The 6,192-nt window shown below is 38.9% G+C and overlaps 1 non-coding gene across 1 annotated transcript; it reads left to right on the top strand.

Annotated features, from left to right (window-relative positions):
* The first annotated feature begins 4,187 nt into the window (after positions 1 to 4,187).
* Positions 4,188 to 4,293, top strand: LOC132620653 (small nucleolar RNA R71). Its single transcript, XR_009575090.1, has one exon. It is a non-coding gene; the product is annotated as a small nucleolar RNA R71 (small nucleolar RNA).
* Positions 4,294 to 6,192: the final 1,899 nt, after the last annotated feature.

The following is a 6,192-nucleotide window of genomic DNA, read 5'->3' as shown; positions in this document are numbered from 1 at the left end:
GGTATAACGCGGACGTTGTCAAATATAGTAACCCAACGAGGTTGGGGTCGAATCCCACAGGGAATATGGTGTGAAAAGGTTACTAAAGTCGTAGATGCTAGGTTCTAGGTCTAATGTCTTAATCCGATAATTTGTGTAAAAGTTTGTTGTTTCTATGACTAATTGCTAAACTATTGCTTTGGTGGAAATTTATGGTAAAAGAAACTAAGGTTGTGTCTCCGCTAGATAGGGTGTATGATCATGGGTATTGATCTTGATATACTTATAATGGATCATTATATGAATACACTTAATCTCTATGTGAATCTCTACTATTTCCCAATAAATAAAGATTATATCTTTCTATGATTTTCCCAAATATAAGAAAGTGATAATGACGAACGATTAATCATGCCAAGTAAATTCTTCTTATTCCTAAGTGAATTTATTAAACAAAGTTTAAAGCTTTGAGTTCTTGTTAATTATTCTTACCAATCCTAGTTATTTTCCCAAATAAATTAGGGTTTATGGCTTTAATCAATGTTTGCAACCATTAATTATGAATGAAGAATGAAGAATAATTAAACCCTAATAATCCATTATTTGTATATCAATCACAACCCAATCACCAAACACCCATCATTGGGTTCACAACCCTAGTAAGGGAATTTAGCTACTCATGACAAAGAACAAGAAATAAGAAGTTGAAGAATTCATAATTGCTTACTTTTGAATGAAAAAGGAATTGGTAATACTCGGATTGATGTTTGAATCTTCACAAACTAGAGAGAATTTAATGGTCTAAGTCAAAAGACAAAAATATAATGAATGATGTCTATTAAAAACCCTACAATGGCTATTTATAGGTTTTGGAAATACAAAAGTTTCAGATTTGCACTTTGGTCCCGTCATGGAGAAATACGGTCCGTAAATCACTTTACGGACCGTAAAATTGGTTTACGCCCAAGTTGGCTGCTTAGTTGTGTGCAACTTCCTCTTTTGAAATACGGACCGTAAAGTGGTTTACGGTCCGTAAACTGCATGGTCGTATTTCAACATCCAACACATCGACTTTCTGCCAGATGCTCAACTGGTTAAATACGTGATGGAATACGGACCGTAAACTGAAATACGGTCCGTAAACCTAGCTCGTAAACCACCATCTTCTCAGCTTGACTTTTTGGTTTTGCTATCCTTAAACACGACAATGGAATACGACCCGTATTGTAGAATACGGACCGTAAACTTCAATTCACGACCTGGTTCTGCACTTCAACTGTGATTGTGCCGAATCTGTTCCTTTACCTGAAAAACACTAAAAACCACGTAAAATCACATAGGCTTGCTTAAAAACAAGTAAAACGTAGAGTAAAAAAGCATCGATTGTTGCGTAAAATCACGCCACATCAACACCCCCAACTTAAAGTATTTGCTTGTCCTCAAGCAGGCCATACCACACAATGACTCAATCTAACACTTAGATATCATAGAATACAATGTCTACATCGGTTTTGACTTGGAACTTCTGGCATGCATGTTTCCTTTCAATTGACCACCCCAACTGTCTATTGTAAAGCAATATACACAACTTAAGAACATTATGACTAACCATGAAGCTTCAATACATGACATTACATTATCGAACGTGCTATTGTGGATACAAACGCTACTTTGGGCAGTCACTTTATTTTGTTCAATTCTCCACCTTATGCCCTCACATAGACCAAAGAATGTCCCAACACACATATATACGACATGAATGGGACAAAGATGAAAGAGAAGAGAAAAACACTCAACACTCAGAAAGAGTTCATATCTACACATGCAAATACCATAGGCTTGTCCTTATTTTCTATGTTTTCATCCTAGGCTCGTTCGGTTGTGATCACATTAGGACTTGTTTCGGCTTGTAATGTAGGCTTAGGGACGGGTAGGATACTTTTTAGGTATGAGTGACTCACCCTCCTTGACACTACAACATCACTTTACCTTGATTTGCCTCTTTTCTTTCCAACCCCTTTATTTTCTTTCACGTTTTCGACCTCGATGTGGTTTTATTCCTATCCAACTAGCAATTCTTTTTGCGTTTCAATTTCCTAATTTTTTTTATGGTCCAACCAATAGCACGCCTATACTCCCTCAATACCTCCAAAAGCTGCACAATCTGCTCCTCAGTCAATAAGGCTGAAACAATCACCGGTAATGTATTGTCCGGACCAAGGAACTCATATTTCAGGTGTGATGGGACCTGTTTAAGCTCCAACTTAGGTGGCTCAATGATCGAAGATTCAGCTTCTTTGGGTGGTATGTATATGAGCCCAACCCAACAAGTGAATTAACTGTCGCCTCATAGCCTTCCATGTCTTCAGCATCGAAATTCATCAGAATACCAGCCAAAGCCTCACCCAAACTCTCTTCTTCCATCTTGAACTCCACTGCTTCATCTACAATGTCGAATGAATCAATTACCGAAATACTCTCGTAAGCACTTGGTAACTTCATCCCTTGGCTAGCCTGAAAGGTCACTTCTTCATTGTTGACTCGGAACTTTATTTCATTTTTCTCAGAATCCATCAAAGCCCTCCCTGTAGCAAGGAAAGGTCGCCCCAGAATGATAGGAATGTCTCGATCAACAGCACAGTCAAGAATAACAAAATCAGCGGGCAACATAAAATCACCAACCCGGACGATTACATCATCAACCACCCCAACAGGTCTTTTGATAGACCTATCAGCCATCTGCAATCTCATTGTAGTCGGCCTTGGCATCCCTAAACCTGATTGTTTGTATATAGCAAGGGGCATCAAATTTATACTCGCCCCATTATCACACATAGCGCGAGCAAAATTATGGTGCCCAATAGAACAAGGAATGGTGAACGCCCCAAGGTCTCTCTTTTTCTGCACAGTTGTAGTTGAAATGATGGAACTCACGGTGTGAGTCAAACTCACGGTGGCATGATGCACCGTTTTCTTCTTGGTAAGAAATTCCTTCAAATATTTCGCAAAACCCGGCATCTCCATAACAGCTTCCAAGAAGGGAAAATTCAAAGATAACTGCTTCAGCTGATCATAAAACTTCTCAAACATAGCATCTTCCTACTTCTTTACCAACCTCTGAGGAAAGGGAGGTTTAGATTTGAAAAACTTTGTCAAAGGGCGGAGAGCCCCTTTTACAGCCTACTTGCTCGTGTTATCAACTTCCCTAATCATCTCTGGAATATTGGCCACCTTCCTGTCAGTAGGAATCTCATCAGTAATAGTGGGTGCTTCAGACTGCACCCCATTCTCATCATCTATCGGCTCAAGATCAATCACCTTCTAAGCAGCTTCCTGTAATGTTTTACCACTTCTAGTAGTAATGACAAACACGTTGTTCAAACTGGGATGGTGTCACTTGGAAGTCCTCCCTTTTTAGGAGGGTGCTGCTCTCTAGAAATATCCCTCATATGCGACTCAAGCTTTGGAATAGCCGCTATATGAGAACCCACTATTTCTGTCAGCCCAGATAGAGTCCTTTGAGACTTCGATTGATTTGCCAGAATCTTCTCAAGCATTGCTTCAACTTTCGAACTACTCTGCTCTGATGACTGCCCTTTCGGTGGTATTTAAGGATTGGAACTCTTGTTCCCAAAATTGCTGCTGTTGTTGTAGCTCCCTTGGTTCGCACCACCATAGTTATTGTTGTAGTTTCCAGAGTTGTTGTAAGCACCTTGACCTTGCTGAGGTCTCCATTGATTCTGATTTTGATAGCCACCTTGGTAATTCTGTCTTTGATAATCCCCTTGAGAGTTATTAACATAATTGACATCTTCAACCTGCATGGGTGGCCATCAAGGAACGGACCATCTTGAGCATGGTACATCCCTTTTGGCAAAACTACATCATCCTCACACACATTTACTTTTTTGATCTGAGATTCATCGAACTTCTTTGTCAGCAAGGAAATATTTGTTGCAAGTTCTGCCAGTGTTTGCTGGGTATCTTGATTCTCCTTCACTATATTCTGGAGCATAGCACTACCATACGGTACCACATCAGCATTGTTTGAGTGCCATGCCTGATTATGAGTTGTCAGCTTGTTAAGTATGGTGGTCGCTCGTCGAAAGGTCTTGTTCATAAAACACCCATCAGCTGCATTGTTAGCTACTGACTGTGTCACTGGATCTAACTCTAGGTAGAACTTCTCCATCAATATATTTTCCGGAAAACCATGATTCGGGCTCTTCTGCAAATACTCTTTGAACCTCTCCCAGGCTTCATATAGTTGTTCCCCCGGTCGCTGCTTGAATTCATATATCCTGTCGCGAATCTCAGCCTTCTTGCTAGGGGGGTACCACTTTGTAAGAAAAGCAGCTACCATCTCTGCCCATGAAGTAATCGAATTTCGGGGCAGCTTCTCGAACCATGTTCTTGCCTCCCCAGCTAAGGAATGTTTGAATAACCTCAACCGAATAGCATTTTGTGGAACATTGTTCTGGATGTGATTAGCACACACATCCACAAAATTTTGCAAATGACGTTGAGGGTCATTCTCGATAGAGTTCCGAAAGTATCCCTCCAGTTTCAACAGCTGGAATACAGATGAGTCAATTTTCACAGTAGCAGCTCCAACTCGAGGTTGAACAATAGCATATGCATAGTCCTCCTCTTGAACAAGTTCAGCAAAAATATTCTCATCATCAGATTCATTCGCCTGATTGTTCAACCGATTCACCTGATTACCAGCACGCTGATTCTGCTGATTTTGATTCATGTTCACCTAGTTTACTCAGAGTAGAAAACAAGGTGTGATGGAATAAGCAAAAGACTTTAATCAAAGCAAACACTAGTTAGTAATTTCAAAACCGTATTCCCCGGCAACGGCGCCAAAATTTGATACGCTCAAATTTACACCTATTAATGGTATAACCCAGACGTTGTCAAATATAGTAACCCAACGAGGTTGGAGTCGAATCCCACAGGGAATATGGTGTGAAAAGGTTACTAAAGTCGTAGATGCTAGGTTCTAGGTCTAATGTCTTAATCCAATAATTTGTGTAAAAGTTTGTTGTTTCTATGACTAATTGCTAAACTATTGCTTTGGTGGAAATTTATGGTAAAAGAAACTAAGGTTGTGTCTCCGCTAGATAGGGTGTATGATCATGGGTATTGATCTTGATATACTTATAATGGATCATTATATGAATGCACTTAATCTCTATGTGAATCTCTACTATTTCCCAATAAATAAAGATTATATCTTTCTATGATTTTCCCAAATATAAGAAAGTGATAATGACGAACGATTAATCATGCCAAGTAAATTCTTCTTATTCCTAAGTGAATTTATTAAAAAAAGTTTAAAGCTTTGAGTTCTTGTTAATTATTCTTACTAACCCTAGTTATTTTCCCAAATAAATTAGGGTTTATGGCTTTAATCAATGTTTGCAACCATTAATTATGAATGAAGAATGAAGAATAATTAAACCCTAATAATCCATTATTTGTATATCAATCACAACCCAATCACCAAACACCCATCATTGGGTTCACAACCCTAGTAAGGGAATTTAGCTACTCATGACAAAGAACAAGAAATAAGAAGTTGAAGAATTCATAATTGCTTACTTTTGAATGAAAAAGGAATTGGTAATACTCGGATTGATGTTTGAATCTTCACAAACTAGAGAGAATTTAATGTTCTAAGTCAAAAGACAAAAATAAAATGAATGATGTCTATTAAAAACCCTACAATGGCTATTTATAGGTTTTGGAAATACAAAAATTTCAGATTTGCACTTTGGTCCCGTCATGGAGAAATACGGTCCGTAAATCACTTTACGGACCGTAAAATTGGTTTACGCCCAAGTTGGCTTCTCAGTTGTGTGCAACTTCCTCTTTTGAAATACGGACCGTAAAGTGGTTTACGGTCCGTAAACTGCATGGTCGTATTTCAACATCCAACACATCGACTTTCTGCCAGATGCTCAACTGGTTAAATACGTGATGTAATACGAACCGTAAACTGAAATACGGTCCGTAAACCTAGCTCGTAAACCACCATCTTCTCAGCTTGACTTTTTGGTTCTGTTATCCTTAAACACGACCATGAAATACGGCCCGTATTGTAGAGTACGGACCGTAAACTTCGATTCACGACCTGGTTCTGCACTTTAACTGTGATTGTGCCGAATCTGTTCCTTTACCTGAAAAACACTAAAAACCACGTAA

The sequence above is a fragment of the Lycium barbarum genome, chromosome 11, assembly GCF_019175385.1.
Source record: "Lycium barbarum isolate Lr01 chromosome 11, ASM1917538v2, whole genome shotgun sequence".
Taxonomy (NCBI): domain Eukaryota; kingdom Viridiplantae; phylum Streptophyta; class Magnoliopsida; order Solanales; family Solanaceae; genus Lycium; species Lycium barbarum.
Note: the sequence above shows the minus strand (reverse complement) of the source record. Positions and strands in the feature narration are given on the sequence as shown.